This window comes from Diplotaxodon limnothrissa, linkage group LG16 (genome assembly GCF_057381915.1).
Source record: "Diplotaxodon limnothrissa isolate DT_005_m linkage group LG16, D_limnothrissa_male_GT1.1, whole genome shotgun sequence".
Classification (NCBI taxonomy): Eukaryota; Metazoa; Chordata; class Actinopteri; order Cichliformes; family Cichlidae; genus Diplotaxodon; species Diplotaxodon limnothrissa.
Genome location: NC_140611.1, coordinates 12282096 through 12308180, shown reverse-complemented (window position 1 = coordinate 12308180; position 26085 = coordinate 12282096). Strand labels below are relative to the sequence as shown.

The window sequence follows — 26085 nt, the reverse complement described above, 5'->3', positions numbered from 1 at the left end:
CTGGAACCACTTGCTCTTTCTCACTCTGTCTGCTGAGAAAACAAAGCTCCATGCTGCATGTCCATTTAATCTTCAGTGAATGACACACTCCCATTCCACACTATGCATATGCATAGTCCATTAGTCAAAAGCAACAGGGACCGTTTGTCTCTGGTGCTTTTTGCCAGGTTAATAAACTTTCTAGTGTGAAGCTCACAGGAGTGTAGCCTGCATTGCAGATCACAAGTTATTTACTCACTGCAGGATCATTCATGAATGCTCTCCGTTCATCCTGCAAGTAGAGCTGCTGTTTAAAGGAAAATGCGAGATTTGATGTGTAAATCTTCTTCACGTGTACAGGAGCATGATTAGCCTGTAAATACTGTGGTAAAAAAATAGCTTAGAGGAGATTCTTCATGCTTTTTTAGGGGTTAAGTAGCCTAATACAGGTAGCTGAAAACTGCAGTCATCCTCAATATCTCTAAGAATGAGAATAAATATTGTATCTGGTGGAACAAATTCTTGTATAGGGTGGGAAATATTTCTAGATGTAGAGTAGTGTTTGGTATTCATGCTTCATCAGATACATAATTTTTTTTTTAAGTTTTAAAATCATGCTTTTGTGTCAATGAACTAATGACTCACTAAGGGGACTTGTTAGTTGTCTCTGAATTTTTCATTTTCTGTCATCTTTTTCCCTTCACCCCAAAACCCAGTCACAGCAGATGGCTGAGTGTCCCTCAGCCTAGCTGCGTCTCATCCTGTCAAAAGGCAGTTCTTCTGCCCTACTGTTGCCAAATGCTTGCACATAGGGGATATTGTAGAGTCTTTACGGTACAGTGTGAAACACCTTGAGATGACTGTTGTTTTGCTATAAAAACAAAACTGAAATGAAATAGGTTTGTCATCCTACTATTCTGTAAATTGTCTTTCTAAATGTGAAACTTGCATCTCAATATTATGTTTATTAAGAAAAGCTGAAGCAAGTGTCATTGCTAGCTTCACATACTGACATACATACTTGACATCAGTAATTGATAAGATTAAAATCAAATTAACTCTAAATTGTTGTAGTTCCATTTTAGGAGATTTCATGACACCACTCTCAGGGCCACAATGTCCCAGTGAACTCAGCAGCGGTGTTTCTGGGCTGGGCCGGTTGTTCTGATAATAGAAGGTGGTTCTCCAGGAAGCCAAGAGGGAGTCCACCAGTCTGGGGTGTAGGACCAGTAAGTGGGCCAGCTATGGGATCAGCCCAGGGGTGTGGAGCAGCAGTCGATGAGGCGGTGGGAAGTGCTGGAGGGATGTGGACGGGTGAAAAAGGAAGGCAGGCGAGGAATGGGAGGGAAGGACACGGAAGTGAGAGCAGGAAACCCTGGTAGGAGCAGTGGGAGTGGGGAGTGGAATGTTTCACAAGAGCTTTATCTGCACTGTAGCGTCAAGATGTGGGCATCCGCTGTTGGTGTCACTGTTCAGACAGCCACCCGCCAAGCGAGGGAGCTCATGTGTGACATAGCCATCCTCTGACACGCACACATGCGCACATTCTCCACAGTGTGACCCCTCACCGCCTTGGCAGAGCTCACTGCTCTTATATCCTGGGAGTGGGCCAGCCTGCAGCACCGTCCCAGCCTTCGTATAGTCCACGCTGTGCGGTTGTGGAATAGAGAGAGAAAGTCTTGCAGTGTAAGTGAGGGAGTCAGTGCTATGCATTAGTGGGTTCTGTTAAAGGGACCACAATACTGGCGGCCATACATTCATGCATATGTAAGTAATGCATTTCTGCACTAATCAGATCATGCTGTCACGGGCACATTATGCATTTTACTACAAGAGCATGAAAACTGCAGTCAGTGCAACTGTTATTACTGCATTTAATCAAAGCAGAAATACTCAGCCTTCATTCATCAGAGGGCACGATTGTTTGTTTTCATATGAATTGACCTATTAACCACAATAATTTATACAAGAATAGGGACAAGCCTATAAGACAGGTAAATATTATTTAATTCTGTGCAATAGGCACAACTAGATTTTAGCTCCATGCACTTCCAAATGTTGTATTTGAAAGAGTGTGTATAATATTAAACGGAGGTGGAACCATCTCTGGTGGGCCTGTTATGGACTGCGGAGCTTAAAATGAGCATCTTTGACTTAATAAAACGTAACATTGCTGTTTTCTTTTTTGAGTTGTCTTAACTGTCAAAAATGAGCACTGAAATATTAATGGAGTACATTTATGTGAGCAGTGCATGTAAATAAACATAATTTAAATAGACTTTCTTTGGGGGGGGGGGGGGGGGGTTGTCAGGCTGAACTAATGTAAAATATGCAAAGTAAAATACAACGAGCTCAAAACTGATTTTGCTTTGGAAATAAAATGTTTAAAAAGTATCATCTAAAGTTTAAAAAAAATAAGCAAAAATGATGTTTTTAATACTATGTTACTAACACTATCGTTATGGCAGCTATTACTTTATATACCTCAACCTAATAATTATGCATTGTGTCACAATAGAAGCATGCGTGTATGATGCAATTACAGAGACTTGCAGTAGTAATGGAAATTTCAAGTATTGTCAAAATGTTTCACCTGAGCTCAGAGGTGCTCGTGTGACACTAGAGCTGCTGTGAAATCCCTGCGTGTCACTAACGCCCAAGGTTATCACAGGGTAATAAGTGCGCGCGCACACACACACAGACAGACAGACACATGCACACTTACACAAACAGACACGCGCGTCACTGCAGGGCAGTGGAGAGCAATGCAGAACAAGCACCGTGATGAGAGATAAGATGTAGAGTCATGCCTCTCCAACGTGACCGTGACATCACAGTTGTATCGGCGTGTTCGCCGTCTCCCCATGCTAGAAACCGACGGGCCTAATATAGTCAGTGCAGAACACACACACACAGCTACACTAGGCTGGCGGGGGAGGGAGTCTGATTGCCATATTTCCATCTCCTGTCCTTGGTTGGTTACAAGCGTGCGTTTCTTCAGAGGTGTGTCTTTGTGTGCCGGGTTAGTGAATGAGATGACGTCACTGTTACGTCTGTTCTTGTCTATCAGTGGCTGGGAGTTTCTGTCTTGGCACAGACAGGTGCATCTGTGACATAGTGTGTGAGCGTGTGCGTGTGTGAGAGAGTTTGTGCTTTTATAATTCAAACTTTCTCTGGCTATGTGGAATGCCACTTGAGAAAGAACTTTGAGTGCTCACAAGAATTTGGGGCATTGGAGACATTCTCTAAATGTTCTGACACGTCTGTGGAAATATCTAGCTGCACGTTCTATTTGTCTTGCTGACCTTTTCCCTACTTCTCTGAAACACAGTTTCTAGCTGTTTTGTTTTGGGGGTTTTTTGCTTTTATTTGCTGCTCACTTTTTCTTTTTAAGCATTTTTTTAAATTAATTTTTTTATGGACAGCCAATCTGTTTATTCACTTCAACCCAGCTGAAAGAAAATCTTCCACAAGTGAGCTTTTTTTTGAACTGTCATGTCTTAAAACTACTCTGAGCAGCACCGTGGAAACTTACTGTAGGTCTTCTCACTGCTGGTCTTTGTGTCTCCCCCACCCAACCTCTATCACTGCTATCTCTCTGACCCTGTTTACTTGGGTAGGATGAATAAAACGCCACTGCAGCTAAGACAAGGTGGATAAGAAAGTATTTAAAACCATTGAAAACACAAACACACACAGTTTGATTTTCTTGAAATAGGCAAAATTCTGTATGTTGCTTGTGCCATTATTCTCTGACTACTCTGTTTCACATCTGACTGCAGAAGAACAGCGTTACCTTTTTCATGTAAATCATTAAGCACCGGTATAGTTACTTGTAAAGACACAGCCCCGCGGACCCATTTTACCATTTCAATATTTTCTCTTGCATTCTCTCCACATTCTCGTCTCTCTCCTGCTGTTTGAATTCCTTCGCTCTATCTCTCCAGCTCTTCCTTATCTCTGTCTGTCTGTGTGTCACCACTAACTCTGGTCAGCCATTTAACTGCTTCTCAAGTCAACCCAGCAGAATTCCCAGGCTGCTCAGCCGCCTGAGTTCACACCTTTTTGTCCACAGGAATCTTAGGAATCCCCAGTTTCCTTTCCACTGAAATCTCCATTGTGTGTGTGTGTGTGTGTGTGTGTGTGTGTGTGTGTGTGTGTGTGTGTGTGGGTGTGGGTGGAGGGGTGGGGGGGTACGTGTGTGTCTGTAACTACATGAAGGAAAGACCCCCGCCTGTGCTGTGCATGTGTGTTGAAACACATCTCCGCCCTTGTATCCACCCAGAGAAAGCGAGCAGGCGGTGCTCACTTTGTGCCCACAATAGACTGAGTCACATTCTAAAATGGCAAACCTCTTAGTTACTGAGAAACTTTGCTCTTTAGGAGAAACCCTTTAATGTCAAACTGAGACTCACATCATGTGAGTCTCATCAGCACACACGCTAATTAATTTGCTGTCTTTAACACGGGATTTAACCGCAAAACAGAACAGTTTTCTTCATATTTTCTGATTAGATCATTTAGAAGAAAATATGTTCAGTCTCATGTTTACCTGACTCCTTTTTGGTTTTGTGTTATTATAAATTGTTTTTAGGATCAATAATTGCAGATTCATCATTTGCTAAAGACAGACCGTTGCACTCTTTTCATTTTAACTATAAATTACCTACTTGTTAGGGAAAAAAGAAATCAATGACTCATTGTCGCTGGCTTGCAGAGCATCTGAATAACAAGATCAGGAATAATCTGTCAGATCGCTGCTTTTGGCAGGTAGTGCACATCATATCAAATGGTCGACCCGAAATAGCTCCACACAGGAATACACGAGAGAAAATTAACAAAGTTATTTCAAACAGAAAGAAACAAAAACAAACCAGGCAAGCGCACAGAGTCCCATTTAAATCCTCCCGGTGACTCGACCCGCGCACATTCATGCCGCAGTTTGTCGGCAGGTCTGGAGTCATTTAGCCGCTCTCACCCTGAGTCATCCCTGGCTTGAGTGCAGCCTGATGCCGAGGCTCAGCGGCACCCGTTGAACACAGCGAAGCGCGTACAGATACCCATTCACACACGGAGAGAGCTGTTATTCAGCCTTCACCCACTCACTCTCTCTGCGCGACAAGCAGAGCTATATGCGATGATGTCTTTGATGTTAGCTCATGAGGTCCAAAGACACTGGATGGAAATGTAGTTTGTAAACACTAGAATTATAAATTTAGACTAAAAACAAAAAATCTTATATAATATTTCTCATGAAGGCTTTATTTAGAAGCCCTTTAAAACTTTTTTTTTTATTTGACCAAATCTCAGTGTTTTAATGTTCTAAAAAAAATATACAACCAAATCTTTTAAGCACTAATGCTGACTTGCGTCAACAGTCCCTGGGCAGGTAGCATGAAATTATACAGTGTACATGTGTGTACAAGAGAACGCACCGAAACAACGAGACATACACAAACAATCCCTCATACTAGGTTCAATTGTGTCCCAAACAGGAGAGCCAACTGATGCTGTCGCAGCTCACAGGAAGCTGGGATCCCACTCACGTCATCACTGAGGTGAGAAACTTTCCTAAGCTTCTTTTATAACGTGATAGAGCTTTACCTCCTCAGGACAGTCAGGTCAGGTAATCAGTGGCGTTCTTGTACATACAAAAAAACAATAGGTTGCAAGTTGCCCTGAGATTGCACTTAAGGGCTTTAATACCAAAATGTGTGTATATAGGTCAATTATTACTTAACCCTACTTGTTATGTGACTCACAGAGGTTATTTAAATAGTTATGAATGAGGTCTGACAAAAGCATTTATCCGGCTCCACTAAAACGTGTGTGCGTGTTTCCGTACCACAATATGTGTAACGGGAGCGTAGCATGGGTGAAGCATGGCCTTTGGTGAGTCACATGGCCTCCCGTGTGAGTAACAAACCAACTATGTGATCCCTTCAATTCGAGACTCCCATTCAGCCCACTCTTACCCCATACACACGAGCAGGGAGGAGGAGGATGGAAGCTGAGGGTGGGGCAGGGTGGTGATGGTTCATAGGTGTGGTTGGCAGAAGTTGGGGTAAAATAGCAGGATGTAGGTGAGAAAGCAAGCTCCAAGGAGGGAGGTAGAAACCAAGGGGGGTTGACTGAGGTCGAGGGCAGCTTCAGGTCAAAAGTTTCAGATCAGGGGGACAAAAGGTGCCAAAGACTCCTGTAAATTAATATATCACAGTCTCCCCAGGAACTGTCATCATCCATTCCTGCCCCGTTTTCTTTTTCTTTCTTTTTTTAACCTGTGAACTTAGGTACTTTCTTCTTAGTAGCTGTGGTCAACATGTGGTTACTCGCTTGTTTATGAGTCCGTCCGGTTCTGTAAACTCTGGTACTTTCTCTTTGTGGTCTCAATCAGCAGCCCATTTGTTAGTTCCATCTTCAAATGTGGCGCATGAAGCAGTCGAGATACGATGCACATATATAGCATTTGTTTATGTGGGTGTATGTCCTTATGGGTGGAGAATGTAGGCTGGAAGTCACAAAGACTGTAGCTGTTGTTTTTGTTTGTGTTGCCTTATTTCATATTCATTTCAGAGTGGCTACGGCTCGGGAGGTAGTGCGGGAGGTTCGATCACCTGAATGGCCTCCAGTGTGAAAGTTAGACAGAGAGCACTTTGGCATTGTAAAAAGCGCTTGTATGAATGACTGACTGATACATGTAGTATAGTGCTCGAGTAACAAAGCACTATATGAGAAGCAGTCCTTCTTTTCCTTTTTTTTTTTAATAGAAGTCTCAACTCTCTAGCGGGGGAGTTTCCTGCTTTTGAAGACCCCACCACACACACACATACACAGAGAGAGAGCGAGGGAGAGAGACAGAGAGGCTACCCTTAAGTTTTTTTCCTCCTCCCTCTCCCCCTCCTTCTTCCCTCCTCTCTTTTTTTCTGAATGGATGTCCTCTCCCTAACCTCAATTGAGAGCTGTAACAGGACACTGCTTTAGGCTCAGCCCCCTCTATGTATAAGAGAGGGAGAAGCAGCAGTCCTGTGAGTGTGTGTGAGCGAGTATGTCCGACAGTGTCAGTCAAGGGGTTGAGGGAGAGAAGGGGAGGGTGAAGGGTAAGAGAAAAGGAAGGAGGTGAGAGAGAGAGAGAGAGAGAGAGAGAGAGAGAGAGAGAGATAGACTGCTGTGAAACATGTGATAGTGCAACTTTGGCGGGGCTTAGAGGGAGTTTAACGGCTGTAGTGTCTCCAGAGCTCTGGGAAAGCACCTTTAGCCCAGAGGGAGCCTCACAAGCTGTCTGTGTGTGTGTGTGTGTGTGTGTGTGTGTGTGTGTGTGTGTGTGTGTGTGTGTGTGTCTGTGTGTGTGTGTGTGTCTTTTTGTGCGTACGTGAAAGTGTGTGCTTCTGTGTGTGAGTGAGAGAGCCGGTTTTTCAGTGCTGCTGCTGTCACTTTAAGCCTGTTACTGATTACACTCAGAAGAATGCAACGGGAGGAGGCTAAAAAGACAGGGAAACAGATGAGGAGACATGTAAGGATGAAATCTCTCAGAAGCTGAGCTATGGCGAGCTTTATGTCACTTGCCCTCACGGTCCTGGGCAGTGACGTGGGTGAGACACCGTTACCCAACATCGTCTCTCCCTCCCTCTCTCTCTCTTTCACTCTCTGTTGGACCAAGCAAAGTCAAAGTGAAAGGGAACCCGGAATCCCTCTTTGAAGCAGAGACAGAGCGAGAGGACGCCCAGAAACACTGGGAAAAACTTAAAGAAAAGACACCAGAGAGGAAGAAATTCGAGTGGAGGTTGAGGGAAGGGGTGTGCATATGTGGGGGGGTTCCCTCATTCCAAACTCAGCGCTGGGAGGAAACACTACTCTCACCCAGACGGGTAAGTGAAAAAAGAAAGAAAAAAGAAAAGAAAGGGAAAAGATTCCCAGAAAGTAGGGGAGCTGCTGCTGCTGCTGCTGTTGATGGATATCATATGTTACAAGTTAAGGTTGAGAAACTGCTCCCAGATCCTTAATAGGTGGAGAGGAAGAGCAGTCTGTAGGCTGTCGGCAAACTCTCACACAGCCTGAAGTAGTGAAGTTGTGCTCTGATTTTTCTTTCTGTTCAATTTTGTTTTGTTTTGAAGCTGGTGATTGGTCACCTTCAGCTTGTCTCGGATTGCTCTGAGTTTGAATGGTCACTAGCGTGAGCGTCCCCAGCGCTGCGATCGCGTTACAGAGGAGCTGATTCACTGTCACACAGCCGATTTGTTTGACTCTGCTCTGAGGCTGACTTACAGTCGCACAGCCAGGATTAGATGGGAGGCAAAATGTATGGTGTGTGCTATCATCAGTGCTGCGGTAATATACCAGACATAGTCTGTTGAAGGCAACGCTGATATGAAGTCTTGTGATTAAAATAGGTCTTTGTGGTCAATGGGCCATTTTTAAATACAGAAGCACCACTTCCTCTCTGTTTCAGTCACGCTGTGTGTTTGTGCCCCCCCCTCTTCAACTGACACAGATAGCACAGTCCTTTTGCTCTGCAGCAGAAGGCATGAATGAACTGAGCGTCTGGGGTGGGGTGGAGGTGGAAGCGGTGGCGTTGGTGGTGGAGCGGGAGGTGGGGTGTGGATAAAATATCATACAGCATGGACAGCGAGCATGTGGCTTCTTTATGAATGGACATGGCAGGCAGCTGACATGATTGGCTGCAAAGGAGTGACGTCTGATGACTGCAGAGCCGGCACTCTGGAGTCATTCTCCCCTTCGCTGTCGCCGCTGTCCCTCCTGGTTACCACCTCTTAAAGCGCTGCCGCCGCATGTGTGTATATGTGTTGGTCTGTGCAAGACACAGAGAGAGTGTTTTAAGGAGTCGTGTGAATCAGTGCTAGTGGTTGTGGGTGACATGTGTTTGCCTAAGCGGGCTTAGTCACAATCTGAACAGAGGGGTGTGTGTCTTGAAGCAGTGGGCTTTTTTTCTTCTTTTCTTCATCTTCTTTTTTTTTTTAAAGAGTTGTGGCTCTCTGCCCAGCTGTTGTTCTTCAAATTGTCTCCCACTCTCTCTGACTAACATAATGCTCCTTCCAGCTATCATTACTCTTACTTGTCATGTAATAAGAGGGAAAGTTTCCAGCATTAACACGTAATAATGCTCCCTCATGACTCACTTTCGGGGACGAAGGTTTATTTTGTGACCGTCTACACTTTTAGATTTCCGCTTAAAGAATTTCAACAAAGAAGGAAGTCATGCTATCAATCTGTCGATCTCATCAAGATGATGAGATAATGTAAGAGGCCGTTCTCAGGAAACAAACAGGAAAATAATTTATCAGGGTGACCTCTGTGTGTGTGTGTGGACCATAACCACGTTACCATGCCGGTGCCTGCCAAAAGCCAACCCTACAGACGGACATGCACACCCTTTGTTTTACTGCGACACAATAATGGCCACTCCTTGAGCTTACTGCAGTTCCTACACTCCTCCTGTCCCCACTTTAGTTTATGGTTTATCAGGAGGTGTGATAGGGAGACGGCGAGAAAGAGAGTGAGGAGTGGTGATAAGGAATTGTCACGTTGGTGCGCGAGGATCTGTCGGCACTTATCGGGGCAGCGTTTCCGGCGCGAGTGCACGATAGAAAAGAGATTGGCGGCGAGATGCATCGCAGGTATCTTGATGAGGAAGATTAAATTCCCAAGCCCAGATTAGCATGGAATCTGCCCTTTTGTCTTATCACCCTGCCTACACGGTGAACCCTGCTCTGTGCTACTTGACAATAAGCAGCTAACCATCTCAGGCCAACCACCTTTCTGCAGCTTCTATAGGCAAACGTAAATGACTTGGTTTTTGGATAATAAGAAGAGGAGAGCACTTTTTTTTTGTCACGTATACAAATCCAGGGCATGTTGTAGCAGTTTCTTACGTTTTATGATTATTATTATGATTATTTAGACGTTGATTAAGATAATTTTCCAGATGTCAAAGCAACATTGAGATTTGGTTACAAAAAAGGCGAGAAATCTACATCTGCATCATACATTTATTTGCTGACTGTATTACTGGCATGAGTAGAGATTTTAGGGGCTATTGGATTACAACCATTTAACAACCAAATAAAAGTGGCTTGAAAAAACAGCAAGGTGAGTCATCTACAAACCTTTCATTTTTTAGTCAAACTGAACCTAATTTTAACCTTGGCAGTGATGCAGCACTGTAAAGCTCAGTCAATCTAACTAAACTGAACTATTCAACAGAATGGTTAAACTTTCAATTTTTAAATAGATTTAAATCTTTTTAAAAGGCCATGACTGGCTGAGCAGATTTAACCCATAAAAAATGAATATATTGACATGTGTTACTTTTTTTGACATAATGTAGAGATGCAGAGCTAATACCAATTAGTTTATTTTTATATTATTTTTATTTGGCTATTAACTAGTGGAAATAAAATATATACAAATAAAGGTTTATGGTCAAAGATAAATATGCAGGAATTTTTTTAATACGAAATATTTATTCTTTGTGAGTTTTAAATGGAAGAATTCTTTTTTTAATGTACTGAAAAGGACCTCAAGCAAGCAGGTTAGGTTAATTAGAAAGGTGTCATCCTGACAAACTGCTGTGGAATGGTCACATATCCACACGGTAGTGATAAAAGCAGCTTTTCTGTTTATTCCACCACACTCAATTTGACAACAAAAGGATATAACGGCTACACTTAATATCAGGAACAATGTGCTCGTGACGTGGAGTGGAGGGGGCAAACGTGGACCGCATAATGACAGGTGGCAGATGGCTGGAGGAACTTAGGACTTAAGTCACCTGTGGCAGGCTTTACTTTGAACTGCATTCATAGCGGCTGGCGTCGGGAAGTGAGGCGTTGTGACATACCGTAGTTATTCCAACGCTGACAGGAGTTATGTAACTGAAACTGGGTTAAGCGGCGCAAGAACAATCTTAACTATGACTTGACTCATTTCTCCTTTTTCTTTTCCCTACTTTCCTTTTCGCATGACTTGTCTTTGTTTATACATCAACAGCTCACTTACACAAGTCTGTCATTCACAGGCAGATTGTAGTGTTAAGAGCTTAGCTAGATAACTTAGATGTCGCAGGGCTCAAAGCACTGTGTGTGCATGCACAACAGAAAAAGCCCGTTAGAGATTCTGTGTGTTTGCATACGTCTTGTGTGCATTTCTTTTGTGTGTGTGTGTGTGTGTGTGTGTGTGTGTGTGTGTGTGTGTGTGTGTGTGTGTGTGTGTGTGTGTGTGTGTGTGTGTGTTCAAGAACGTTCCAACGTGTACTAACCACACACACCTGGCCTGGTTCCTCCTTTGCACATATATGGGCAAAGCTTCCCCTACCTGGGCCTCACTGAATTCCAATAAGTTGCAATGTGAGTGTGCGTGCGTGCGTGTGCGAGAAAGAGGCTGTAGAGACGGATGCACGTCATGGAAAACCAGGATCAATGGGCAAGGCCCGCAGAGCTGCGTTTTTAAGGTGTTCCTTTTGTTTTCCAAAGGTAATCAGTTAGCACAATGACTCAGCTTGGCTGATTATTCAAAGTGGCTTCAGTAGGACGACGTCAAGAAGGAACTGTGGTCATGTTGCTATTAGACAAGCTGCATACAACACTCAAGAGAGCAGAATGAAATCCCTGTGTACTCTTGATTAAAAGAAGACACACAGTGGGCTCAACAGTTTTCCCAACAACAACATCCAGACTTTCTGATTATTTGCTAAAAATCAAACTTTCCACAACTGACTTATCTACTTTCAGTCTCTTTGGGCTATTTGTCAAGACGTGCGTTAGTATTCAGGGTGGAGGTAGTGAAGGTATCAGTAGCCGGGTTGTGCCTCTTGCAGACAGAGCTTACATTATTACATTATAGCCTCTGCTTTGCCTTATGTTGGCACTAATGAAGCAGATTTATGGCTATGTGTGCCAGGGTTCAGCGCTGGTCCTGTTTAAACCCTGTGACCCGACAAAGCAAAGTACCCTCACACTGATTTTGGACAATGGGACACCTTTCATCCATTCCATTCCTTCTCTATACTTTTTTCCTTTTCCCTTCCTTTCCTTTCGGCTCCCTTCTTTCTGTGCTCCCTGCACATTTGCCAAACCTTCATAAAGCAGCTCGAGGAGGTAGTTAGCTTTCCTTGGTCATCTCGCCAGGTCTTTCCCATCAGTCCAGCCCCCTCGAAGAGCTTGCAGACATCCCTCTCTGTAGGCCGGGGGGCTGAGCCTGGGTTTGGGGTACAAGCTGTATATTTGAGGCTGGGGCTCCCTCTGGAGAGGTTCTTTGGCTGTTCAGTCTAAAGGTCTGGATTCAGTGTGTAACTCAACCGACAGCCACCTAGCAGCACTCAAAGGAACCATTTGGGATAGCTTTACAAGTAAAGGCCTGTTTTATCTTTACAATTTATAATAAGGATAGAAAGTGAGAGGGAGGGAAAGGAAAGGGTGGCGGGGAAAGTGACTTTAGCAGCGTGGATACAGGATAGCAATATTCTGGAACAGGGAATGACTTTGGATGGCGAACAGAGGTAACAGCAAAGACAGAGCTTCCATAACCTCTGCCGCCACCGAATATGAGCTACTGGCTTCCTCTCTTTGGTTGGAAGCTCTCACTCCCCCATCATAACCAATTATACTGTCAGGCTGGGGTATATTGAAATCTGGGGAGCTGAGAACTAATATCTGATTGGCAGCAGGCCTCATGGAACGGCTGCTTAATTGGTGGCAAGCAGTTGGTGAGCACTGCATTTCAGGCTCGTCTCATCTTGTAGTCTAAGCATCTCTTTGTGTGAGTGAAAGCAAAGTGATTGGTGCAATGTTCACTTTGTTAACCCAGCGAAATTGCCGAGGCTGTATGGGAACAAGCTAAGTATGAACTTCTTCACACTCACCAGGTTGTCAGCAGTCTGTTTGGGGTAGAGTTACACTAAAGTTCGAATGATGGATTTTCACCTATTTTGGCATACGCAGATGGAATAATAACAGATGGAGTAGAGGGCTGAAATCCATGTAGGAGACTTGGAAAAACAAAAACTTAACAAAAACTAGTTTCTGAAATCGTGTGCATTTGCTGTGCAACTAAAAGCAACCTAGAACCCTTAATGCTCAATGGTTTGCGGGTGACCTGGTGGACGTTAAAAGATTAAGTGGACTGTTTTTGTTTGTTTTTTGCTTTTTTTTTTATTTTAATCTAAACTCTTGAATTTTAGTCTGTCAGTGTCCACCAATTCTCTTCTAGCACTGACAGCTTCAGTGAGAAAAAGTAAAATATGTGCTTGCGCTTCTAAAGTCCAATTTTCTCTACCATCAATTTTTCTATCCAAATCTTAGTATTCAAAAATAAACTGATACAGTTCCAGGCTGTTTTTTTTTTCTGGATTTGTTTTTTTGTTTTTGTTGGAAGAGCAACTGTAGATAATAAGCCCAGCGCTGGAACAGTAGGGGACTTTAAAGATGGAGTGCTGGACGTATTGCACACGCACACACGTGCAGAAAGAGCAAGAGAGAGAGAGCGAGGGAGGGAATGCATCCACACCCAGCTCACACATCCTACACACCCACCCACACACACATGCCCACACATACTTGAGCAACAGCACGAGCACATGCACACTACCAGTGAACCAGTGTCGCTCACTGTAGAACTGCAACTCTCGTGCTTGCACAAAATACACACACATACTTGTACAGTGGTCACCCCCTACTTTGAGGCTAAAGCAGGGTAATGATTCAGTTCCTCTTTGTGTGTGTGTGTGTGTGTGTGTGTGTGTGTGTGTGTGTGTGTGTGTGTGTGTGTGTGTGTGTGTGTGTGTGTGTGTGTGTGTATACATCTGTGTGTACTACATGGTGTATATGTGAACACATTTGCCACTTTGTGAATGTGTTTCGAGCGTGTGTGTGTCTGTGTGTGAATGTGGATGTGGTAAAGGCCCAGTCATCTTCAAGGCAGCTAAGACGAAAGCCACATCAACTGCCATATACCACACTCTAGGAATAGAATAGGCCAGCGCAGGCAGGAATGGAATGGCACGCCTGGCCTCGCCCCTCCTCGAACCACCTCACCCATCCCCAGGCCTCCTAGCGCTCACCCCCTCTTCCTCTAGTCCAAATCGCCCTTGTCGCTTGGGTTGCTTGCATTTCCCCACTTCATCTTGCAGTTTTGTAGCGCTCCGCATCACTGCTCATTTCACTCCTCTCTAGAGGAAGAACTACAGACGCATGCTCGCTTTCCTGGATTTCCTGGCTAGTATTAAGCATCAGATTGTCCACCTGCTTTTATTTCAGTCCAGCTCCTCAAACGCCGTAGCATCTGAGTATGCACAAGACGTGTGTTTAAAAACCGAGAGCTGGTGTCGCTTTGATGAAAACCCCGATTAATCTGGCTTATCTGAGATGGTGTTTCACTTCCTCTGTTGTCTCTGTGTGCCTTCACCCTCTGTCCTCCTAAGCATGTCCATATCGCATCAACTCAATGTGTTGCTTTCGATTGAAAAATTGAAAAAGCTGATTGGCTTATGTACATTTGACCTCTCTGCCTAGCGGCAGTGGCAGCATCACCAAAGTGTGGAAAAAAAGGGAAGCGATAACACATAGACCTTATCACTTTGCCTCTTAGCCCAGTGAACTCACTGAGCCTCACCAGTCTGGACCTGTTGACACTACACTAGCACAGCTTTAACACACACCGGTCCTTATTTTATGCTAAACGACATCTTTTGTTTTATTTGTTGTTGTTTTTTACATCTTAAAATTAGCATCTGAAGTCTTAAGTATCACTTTCCTTTTTTTTCCAGGTTTGCTGATTTTGCATGGATTGTCCCAGATAAATGACCGCGAGCCATTCCCACAAGAGGTAAGAAATTCATTCTTTAAAAAAAAAATCTGCATCAAACACTGTCTTCGCCACTGTCCCCTCCTCTCTCAGCTTCTTTGCCACTATTGTCAAAAGAACAGAGCCCTAGGCCACTTCCCCTTCTCCCTACCTCAAATCCCTCAGTGCAGGGAGCCCAAACAGTATTAGCACTTTAAACCTTAGGCTCACAGGTAAGTTCAGTTGGGGAGCTGTCAGAGAAATTTCTCTTATACGGTAAGATGAGACAAACGATATGACATAGTTGGCATGGTGAAAAAAAATGAGGTGCTGAAACGAGGAAAAGTAAGATGGGGGAAATGTAAAGACGCATATGACAGAAAGAGCATTTACGGTGTCAGAACGCTGGAATGCGAGGAAGGAGGAGGAAAGAGGGGCAGAGTAGAGAGAGGGGGAGAGAGAAGCCAGCACATTTCCCTTAATAAAAAGAAAGTGGAGTCAAGTGACCATCAGCTGGTCAGAGAATGTTTGATCAATATAGTCATGAGGCCTCAGGTATGCAGAGCGAAATGAAGGGAGAAAGATCGGCCCCGCTGTCTCCTTCCAGGTTACCCATCTCCTCCAATCACATGTATCTAGGTTGCAGTTTTATGAAGACTGAGTTAGCGCTCTCTTTATGCGTAGGGCTCAGCGTTGGGTCGGCACGGCGGTGGCTCTGTCTGCCATGCCTCAGGGCTAATGGGAAAGAATGACAGGAATCTGCAACTGATAATGCCATGCTTGGAGATGTTCGTCAGCAGATTATCTCCTATATCCTTCCCCTCCCTCGGGCTCCTCATTTTCTCCCGCTTGATCTCGTCTCTGCAGTTTGCCCCCTGTGCTCTTTCCTTTGCCTCTACATATTTGCATCTTGCACTCACACCTTCTCCTTCTTTCTTATTTTCCTTTTGTTGTTTTACATAATTGGTCTGTCCCTGAGATCTGTATGTGTTCATAATGGACCTATTTTCTGTTTCTCTTCACTCTTTCTTCAGATGGGGTCCAGAGTCTCCCCACCCAGACACGACTAAACCGGCCAGCCTTCGCAGTTCACGCCTCTCTAGCTGCTGTCAGTTGCTCAGTAGGCAGTGTAGATCCTGTGTAGCAATCAGCAGCTACATCTGGCTACTGGGTCTCTGACAGTTCTGCCTACTTCCCAGTCAAGCTTGCTCGTTCCTCTTCCTATTGGCTAAGTGACACATTCCAGTCCCCGCATTGGCTGCGATGTCAGGGGGGCTCCATCCTGTGACCCCACAGACAGGATGTTCTCTGTGTCACAACTCCACAAGGGCCCCTTGTCAAGGCTTTTTTGTGTTGGTTTTTTTTCTTCACTCCTTCCTCCTCTGTCATTCTTCTTTAAATTCTCACTCATTTCGCCTTCTCTCCTTGGCCTCTGCAAGATTCTCTTAATATGAAATGTCCTTGGTTGTAAATATTAAAGTTCTGTGAGAGAAATTTAAAGGAGCGTATTTTTCCAAAGGAAAAGCAGCAATGTGTATTTGAAAAGCCCTCGGAGAGACCTTTGCTTTCGTCCTGAACCTGGCATACAATGTAGATTTCTGTGTGGTTCAATTCTACAGCTACATTGTCTGCTGGGTTTCTGGCAAGCAATATAAGCAGCTCTTATATAATCCCACGGGCGCTCGAAAAGGTAAGCATTCATCTGTTCTGTCAATGTGGCTCAAATGCCTGACCCTGACAATTCAATAAAGAGAAAATATTTCACATTAATACTGCTGAGTGACTGTCGTTTGTCAAGCTGAAAATCACATTTGAAGAAAGAAAGAAATCTCCAAATCTACTAAATCTAAATTGATTCAGTGTTGCTTTTGTGTCCCAGGAGTTAACCCCAAGCAAGAGATGCCAGGAATATTCTAGTAACTCAGCTCAAAGCTGGGCTGTTGTCTGTCAGGAGCTTGTCAGGCTGCTGTCAGACCGGCTCCTTATTAATGGGGCAGCACTGTCTCCCCTGCAGCCAACACACACACACACACGCTACAAGAAAAGCACACACCCGCACACACACCTGGGATTATACCAAACCTTCACACAGTGCTTTCAGAAGACATCCCTACCTGTGAAAGTCTGCAAACCCCAAAAGCAACTTCTACATCCCAAAGTATGTTTTTACTTCACAAACGATTTTAATTTGAAAAAAACAAAACCAGAAGAAATGCAGTCAAACTGTAATTTGACAAATTCTGCTGGCAACTTCTTTCCACACACACTAACTAGACTGATACCTACATGAATAAAGCAGCAGGCAGCTGGCTTTGAAAACACATGTTACGGCACCGAGCCTTACAAGAAACCGAAAAAAAGGGATGGGAGGGGGGCACGATTCTACTTTTAATGTGTGTGTTCAGCAGGGATCGGCAGCAGCGTCTTTGTCCTGTTGCAGCCCTCCAGCAACGCTCCGGCAATACAGTTGAAAATATAATAAGTCTCCGCAGCTAAGAAAAGAAACCGAGGCAAAGCTCCCTTGCAACAGCGGGTCTTTTGAATAACAGTGTTATTTCTTTTATAATCAAGTCAAAGACAAATATAGAGTGAAGGTTTTGTGCCTTACTTTTTCCACAGCTCCAAGGTTCAAGTAGAGCTGATATGAGTGAGGCTGAAATGATTCGCTTCATTAAGCAACCGAGGGAAAAAAGTTCAGTCATTTATCAATTTTGTTTGTTTTTTTGCTAATCGAATATGACTCTGGGCTTTGGTGAGGGATATTCTATACGAGCTGCACTGACAGTGACCATGAGCGCATGTGCCTTCTTCCTCTCCGTGTATGTCTGCGTGTTTTCTATCTTTATAAACTGAGTTTTCAGCTGTCATTCGAACAAATCAATAAATAATAAATTCTACAGACAAAATTATTTGTTGAGTGTAAAATTACCTACACTAGATCCTCCTATCGCTGCACGTTTAAAAAAAAAAGGGGGGTAGCTGAGTGATGCTGTTTCATTTATACCAAACTAACACATGAGCTGCAATACATAATACAGGATAAGAACCTCTCCAGCTGAGTCTGGCATATTTCACTAATCAAAACCCTGTCCCCGTGCAACAGGACACAAAGATTTATTTGCTGCTTGTAAATAACGCTCCCACCATTTATGATTTTACATGAAAGCAGCGCTCGCATCTTTTGGGGAAACAACAATGAGCAAATTCTGCGCTCAAAAGACTGTTTGAAAGGCATTCTACTGATCTGGCTGTACATGCTGTACAATAGATTTTTCAGTGTACACACAGGCGGGCATGTCAGCATTGTGTTAAAAGGGAAAACGTGAAGGAACTCTTTATGTAAAAGCCTTTCAGTGGTAATGGTATAAAGAAGTGAACCGGCGCCATTCATGTGTCAGCTTGAAAAGATTTGCATAAAGTCTGTGCAAGTAAACAAAGGAGTTGAGAAAATGATGATTATATATTCGTGTGGAAAATTACATTTTTCAGACAGTGATTGTTATGAAATAGAAGCCGAGCTGACAGTTGATGAAACAAGCGTGCTAATGCAAAAGATATGACCTCATAAATGTGGCCTTATAGGACAAAAAAAACATAACACCTGGAACCCCTTCGGGTGTAATTATAATAGATTTGCATTTACATCCCCCACACTGAATCACTCGTCTCATTTCCATCATCAATACAGGTCTTGTCAGTCTCTCGCTACTCAAGCCCTCAAGTTCAACTTTACCAACTCTGTTTTTGTGACAGCGAGCTGAGCGACTCCATCGGGACCCACTATGAGAATCCCAACAATGCAAGTGGTTGCTAATGGCCTGTAATGGGAGGGGTGCGTGGGCGGTTTATTGTTGCTTTGATAAGCTGTCGATGACGTGCGTGGTGTGAGGACAGTCAGAATGCAAAACAACAGAATGCTGAGAAAAAATGACTGATGATGATGGCGATAAGGGGAGGGGGAAAAAATCTGTGGGAAAATGAAAGAGAGATGAGGCCATCTGTCGTCCTCCATCGCACATTTAAACACTTTCAAGGAGGACAGGGTAAAAGGTGAAGGTGCTGTTATCTGAAGGTGAGCTAAACGTACACTCCCTCTCTTGTTTGCGTCACTGCTGTAATAAGTCATCCGAGCCCTTCTCAATGACCTCTACAGCAGGGCTTTCCCCATCAGTAAGCCTCCAGAGGGAGATTTACATGACGTGGTTTACAGTGGTCACAAGATGTTTATGGTTTCGTAAGATACAGTTAACTGGCTTTTCTCTTGAACAACAGTCATTAAATTGATGCCGCTTTCATGTTCAGGCTTTTTAATAGTGATAACTATGACAGACCAGCGACCTGCCCAGAGTGAACCCCACCCCTCGCCCTGTGACACCTTTTGCAAGCCCCTTTCTTGCAAAACGAGGGATGGATAGACCCTACAGATAGTGTTCCATGATTTTTCTGTACCTTCCAAGACATAAAGAAATATTTTAATTCTTTACAAGTCCGCAGCAATGGTTCAATATGTTTAGATGCAAAATCATCTTTTTATTGTGGGTTCAATACCTGACAATATAAAACCTCTTGAGGTTACTCAAGTTGTTGTGATTTGCCGCCATATAAATAAAACTGAATTGAATTGAACTGATATGAGCTGAAGTGAAAAAACACCAAAGTAAGAGAGTATGTGTATGCTTAGTGTTTTGAAGGGTACGCCCCTAATAGAGTGCTGTAGGCCAACTCACAAGTTAGCATTGCCCTGAGATCCCTCAACAAAAACCTGATGTGATATTTCAAAAATGCTTTTTTCATTAAGTCTGCAAAAAAATAAGTCTACAGCGTACATGTTAATCTTTAGAAACGGATGTATTTTTGAATTCTGAAGTTTAAATGCAACTGCCAAAGCTAAATTAATGTTGTGCCATAAACAAACAACACCATGGTCATAGTTTTTTAGCGTCACCACCACAAAACTTTGGACCATGGTTTTTAGCAAATGCCTTGTCTGAGACATGGAAAAACTTCAAAATTTAGAAGTGAAGTATTTATCGATGTTTTTATACGCTGTAGAAAAGAAAGCTAAAACTTGTGCTAATCACAGACCTTATTGCAGACATCTAATGAACACCCATTCAAAAAAAGAAACACTGAGACAAGTGAACTGGTGGTGCAAAATGCTACATCATTTCTGGGTTTTAGGACTCATTGCTGCAGCATTCTAGATAAAACAACAGTCAATAAGAAGAGTCTCGATTGGTTGGTTTGTACCAGGAAAGTGAGTCAGTTATGGACAGACGTTATCACTTTACAAATGTCCCTGCAGCCAATAGATAGTAATAACATATGTTATGAAGAACGGTCCAAGTTCATTTTAGGGTTTCAAAGGAGCTTCTTATTACAAAAACGTACTCCTTAATGGTTATTGTGTAACAGTTATGGGGTCTTCACTAACAAAAAGTTTATATCTAACGTGTGGTAACCCATCTTACCACCTGACCTTCATGTACTGTTGTTTTGTTGAATGGACACCATGTCACAGTGGCACACTTTGGTTCTTTGTTATGTACAATGAATGAAACACCTGTTGACATTGTGCATGTGAGTTTCACTTCAATTAAAAAAAAACAGTGCCCTAAAGAGAGGCGAAGTGAAAATAAAACTTCTGGATTCTGTTCCAGAAGTGAGAAAACTTCATTCAAAATGCCACTGACAGGTTTAACAATGCAAATGGAACAGAGCCTTTCTGAGCACTACGTCACGAAACTCACTGTATGTGTTTGAAAAATGATCTTATATTGTTTAGTAACCAAGCATCATTTTCTATAAGCCACAGACATTCACAGAGTCGATTTTGAGGTTTGACAAAGAAGAGTCTGTAGTTAATTCAGACTAACTGGGAAAACAGGGGTCTGAACACTCTTACCAGAGATTATCCGGTTATGAGTCTAAAGAATATAAATAAATTCAAGCTGAAATGAACTAAGTTCTTAAAGGAGGTCTTGTTTTTTTCTTTTTTCTACTCACAAAGATATTGTTTTATTTAAGATGACAAAGGTTTCATTACCTTAGAGAGAAAGCCTTTTAGTGGATGTGAATATGTACAGTACATGATTTATTTATTTTTCCAGAAAGACTGATGACAGAAATTCAGAAGCTCGTGGAATAGAGCTTACCCGGGAATTGGCAGCTAGTAGCTGGAAATGGGTTTCACATTCAAAAGTTTATCTTGTTATTTGTGATCAAGGTGAATGGCTATGATCCAGGAAACTGGAAAGATAAGAGGAAGCAGAAGAAGAACTAAAGCAAATTGTTCTATAAGTGGATTTTTGTCAGATAGAGGTGACAGTTTGAGATATAAACTCATAACCTCATGCACATCCCTGGAAAAGCGCTGTCCCTGCACTGAACTTTAGAGACGGAGGTAATTCTAGAAACACTTCTCGTATATTTAAGAGGTCAATTTCCTTCGAACATGCATTCCAGCAAAGTCATTTCCAGTGCCGCAGAGACTTATTCGGGCTCTCTTTATTTTATTGTAATGTAATTATAAGCAAGGTTAAAAGATTAAAAAACCTAAATTTCCTTTCCTGTTTTACTGTCTATAATAAATCAACACTCCACTTGAACTGTGTCACAGTGGCTGGCAGAGGCAGGACCCAAATGCAGGACGCGCAAAAACGAGGATTAAACTGAAAGCTGGTTTAATAAAGCTAAAATGAAATGCAAAATAACATGAATGACAAAACTAGGAAAGTCAAACCTTTGACACAGTGAGGAACAGACTGCAAGGGAGGAGGACTAAACCACGAGGGGGGGGAGGCAACAGGGAACAGAGGGAAACTGAGGAGATAAATACACACAAGGGGTAATGAGAGAACGGTCCACAGGTGGAAACACAGATGACACTAATCTAGGCAAATGAGTTAAAGGAAGCAAAAGTGAATATGTTACACACGAGGCAGGAAACTATCAAAGTAAAACAGGAAGTAAGATAACTGCGGAGACAAAGACTAAAACACACAGGCTTTGCACTAGGGAGAAACAGACATGGGGACAAGACAGACTGGGGAGACAAAGAAATGAAACAGAGAGAACAGAGAAACTAGGAATAAAGAACACAAACAAATGACTGAGACTCAATCACAAAACTCATGGTAACCTAGAAAATAGCATTCAGCAACCAGACATTATTGTCTCCTCCTTTCAAGTCCAGACAAAAACTCAAAACCACGACAGAGCTGAATTTTTGTAAATGTTACAGTATCACCACCTCTCAATAGAACAGAGTTACTTCTTTGTATGTCTGGTAGAGGGTCTGTAAAATTGCTTATTATCCAATTATCCAATTGGTTTTATAAAGATATTCAATAAAAATACAGAAAAACATGTAGAAAAATTAACACTTTGCATTCCATTCGAGCATCTATAGGACACAGAGCTTCTGGACTTTTACTCAAGCTTTCCTGACTTAAGTAAAATATTAAATGACAGCCTTAATGAAGAATGAAGAAATGAATGCCTTAATGAAGAAACACACAAAATGACCACATAATCAAAGTAAGTGGCTATGTCTTCATTGGCAGTTAAAGTTGCTAGTTAATCAGATTCAGATTCAGAAGAACCTAAACTGGCTCCTTAACATATAGCTGCAGTGGTCATACACTGAGCTCTCACAGAGGTCCTCACCCAGTATTCAAGGGTCTGTCCAGCCACCAAATAATTAGTAAATAATTAATTGGAGCAATTCATCTCTGTTTTTCCCTAAAACAAGCAACACATTTTTCAACAAAGCGCACATATTTCTAAAATTATTCATAAAACATGCGTCTGTGAAAGAGGTTATTATAAAAGAATTTGCAAACACAGAAAAGGACAGGAATCTCATTATCCTTCACAGCTATTCAAAAAAAAAATTCTCTGCTGGTTTCAGTCGACGGTCGATTAACAACAAAAGGGAAAAATACACCAAAATACACAGGAAACATAAACTAGTTATAAATGATGGACTGCCACTTCTGAAAAAGTGAAGCTAGGTATCAGGACATTTGATCTGTGATCCAATTAAACACCTTTCTGATGAGTTCATGATCTCGATCATTAGATTCAGTCATATGGAAGACGCGTGTATTCATTTTGTAATTTATGGTTCCCATCGGAACCAAAAAGATGATGAAACAGAGTATGCTTTTCACCATCATTTGTGCAAATGAATTGTATATAAATAACATGAATTTCAAATAACATGTGCTTTCTGAGAGGGTTATAGTAATTGGCAGCCTTGGAGTCATATGGATGAGTTCAGGAAAGGTAACAGTTTATGTGATATAATCCTGAACACCACAAAAAACAAAAAACAAAAAACCAAATGTGACAAGAAAATAGCTTGATGTACAGACAAAAATGGAGGCTTAAAGTCAAATATGAAAATAACTCAGGGTCTGCCACATCTGCATCTAAATACCTATCTTACATACACTTAGACAACCACTACAACAGGTCAGTGTCTTTGATTGTGCTTCCTAATGACGCACACTGAATCATGACATTTACGTAAAACCTTAACCAAACCTGTGACTAACCATCACTTGCAACATGATAGTCCAGGTCATGGGCTGACGAGACCAGTAATTACAGCAGCGTAATGTAGGCGTTACATAATGTGCCATTCGCTACTTTGGTTTGACCACAGCTCACCAGAATTTCAAAAGGTGGGTGAGTAAGGCAAACAACTACATGTTCACCGCTCTGTTATCAAATATCAAACTTGGTGAGTCAGGCTGATGAGAACCCTACCACTGAGTCTGGCGTGAAAGCATCTCAGCAGACTAACCCTAACCCAGACACAGGACACAGAACAGCCGCATCTTCACACACAAAAAATCTGCACACAAAATCATACAAGTAGCTGTTGTATTGCTGCTGTCTTGTTATCCCTAATAGAAGATCTTATGTTTGCACTTCTTTAGATTAAAGACCATCAAGAAGCTTGATGAATGATATTTTCTTCTGTTCTGACTACATATTTTTGGAAAGTTATGTGAAGAATCCTCCGCTTTGATTTGTGTGCCAATGTGAATGCTAGAGAAAAGAATCTGGAAATCCTGTGTTTGTGACATTATTACTACTTTGCAGTGTGTATAAAAATATCCACATCACTTGCAGTTTTACAAAGCAATTATAAAATAGAAACATACTGTAGTCAGTCAGCAACATATAAGATTTCAGGGCTGTTATCTCTCCTGTACATTATGGGATCCTCCAGAAATAAAGTTAAAAAAAAAAAAACTCAATGAATACACTACATTAATTATTTCAGATTGTTCGGCTAGTACTGCACGATGATGGTATCTTCCAAACTAAGCCTAAATGTGCTTTTGATCAACGAGGAAGACAAATGAGGCTGATTTTTATACTCTTAGCATATCATAGTTTGCACAGTAAAACTCCAACTTTTGATTGTGACTCTTGGAATGGTTGAAAATTTAATTTAGTTGCAGCTTTGAAACAGGTGTCACAGTCTTCCCCAGACTGTGTGGGAGTGAGAAGGAGGACCCAAATGCAGAACACAAGAGAAGAAGGAACTACGTTTAAACAAAAAGTGAGTCGTTTGTTGTTCGAAAAACATGAATACAAAAAAAGGCCAAAATGAATGGCAAAAACTAAAACTAAAACCTAAACTGGGAAAAACTAGACTATGATTACTATGAAAAGACATGAGCATGATTCAGAGCAGGAGCATGCGGGAAACTGTGGGAAAACACATTAACATGAAACATGAGCATGACCTGAACTGAATCATGAAGGACCTGAACGTTTGACGTAACATGAAGGGATGAAAACAGACGTCCTGACGAAGACTGAATGAAACACACAGCCTAAATACGCATAGGAGGTGTGGAAACTCAGGGGAAGTGGAAACACATGGAGAAACAGCTGACACAAATGAGCATAACGATGTCACAGGGGAAGAGTAAACTAAACACGCCGAACAAAGAAGCACGAGACTTTCAAAATAAAACACAGGCTTGACAACAAGAAAAACGCAGACAAGATATAATGACAGATAACACAGAACACCTAGGTGACACATAGACTAAACTAAAATTCAAAGCCAACTAATTATAATCCAAGAATTGTACATTATCTTCAAAATATAATGAAAGAGATCAAAACCAACTGAAAGTGCTGGGTCACAGACTCAGCCCCTGACAACAGCTTTCATTTCATGTCCAAATCTCTCTATTTAAGATGTTATGAGGGCTCAACAATGCTTCTAAAATAAGGTAACTTAAAAAGCATCAAATTTAAACCCACTTCTATGTACTTTCATGAGCTGTGACTGTAATTTATTGCTTTACTTTTTTCTTAAAATAATTTAAAATGGTACATTTTCATTTTCTCTGTTTGAATATTTGGTATGTTTTCTGTGTTGTATTGTGAATAAAATATGGATTTCTAAGATTTGCATATTGTTGCATTCTGATTTTATTTACATTTTGCACTGCGTTCCATCTTTTTCGGAATTGGGGTTGTATATCATATTTCATATAAAACGCCACACTTTTGAAGAGGAAAAAGCCTCGACAGAACCAAAGACAGAAAATCTGGAAACTTTATAGGACTTTATATTGTACAGTTTTCCTCCAGGGCAACTGTGTATATAGAAATGTGGAATGAGTGTGTTTTGTATATAAAACAACAGAATATAGAATTTTTCTTCACTTGAAATTAAAATAGCACCAGGGAAAAAGTTACTTACTCGTGGCTCTGGTTCTACTGTACCTTTGATTCACACGTCGTGCCTCAAACCAACCAATCATCATTTCTCATGACTCATGTGTCAACCTAATCCCCTAAAAACAACTCAGTTGGAGTTACTGCAGGGAAGGACATAACTTCATAGAATTCCTGTTTAGTCTTTCCAAAGTAAAAGCCTCCTAGAGCATCACACATGTAGTCATGTCATTTTACTATCTTGTCTGTGGTTCAGACCTCTGTGCCCTCATAGCTGGTTACTACTATACAAAGAGCCATTGGAAAAAGAGAAAATATGCAGTGAGTGGCAGTTTTCTGGCTAAAAATCCCTTGTTGATGGCAGCGGTCAGAGAAGAATGGCCAGACTCCTTCAGGCTGATAGGAAGGCAACAGTAACTCAAATTATTTGCTACAAGTAAGGTACGCAGAAGGCCATCTCTGAATGCACAACACACTGAACTTTGAAGCAGATGGGCTACAGTAGCTGGATACCACAGGTAAAGGCTAATGCCACTACAGGGCAAGAATAGGAAACTGAGGCTAAGTCAGTCATGTGTTTAGTTATTGCATTAGCTG

General features: G+C 42.1%; 1 long non-coding RNA gene across 1 annotated transcript; it reads left to right on the top strand.

Annotated features, from left to right (window-relative positions):
- Window positions 1–4185: 4185 nt before the first annotated feature.
- LOC146615824 (uncharacterized) lies at window positions 4186–15868 on the top strand. Its single transcript, XR_014906945.1, has 3 exons — window positions 4186–7844; window positions 14756–14814; window positions 15807–15868. It is a non-coding gene; the product is annotated as an uncharacterized LOC146615824 (long non-coding RNA).
- The last annotated feature ends 10217 nt before the right edge of the window (window positions 15869–26085 follow it).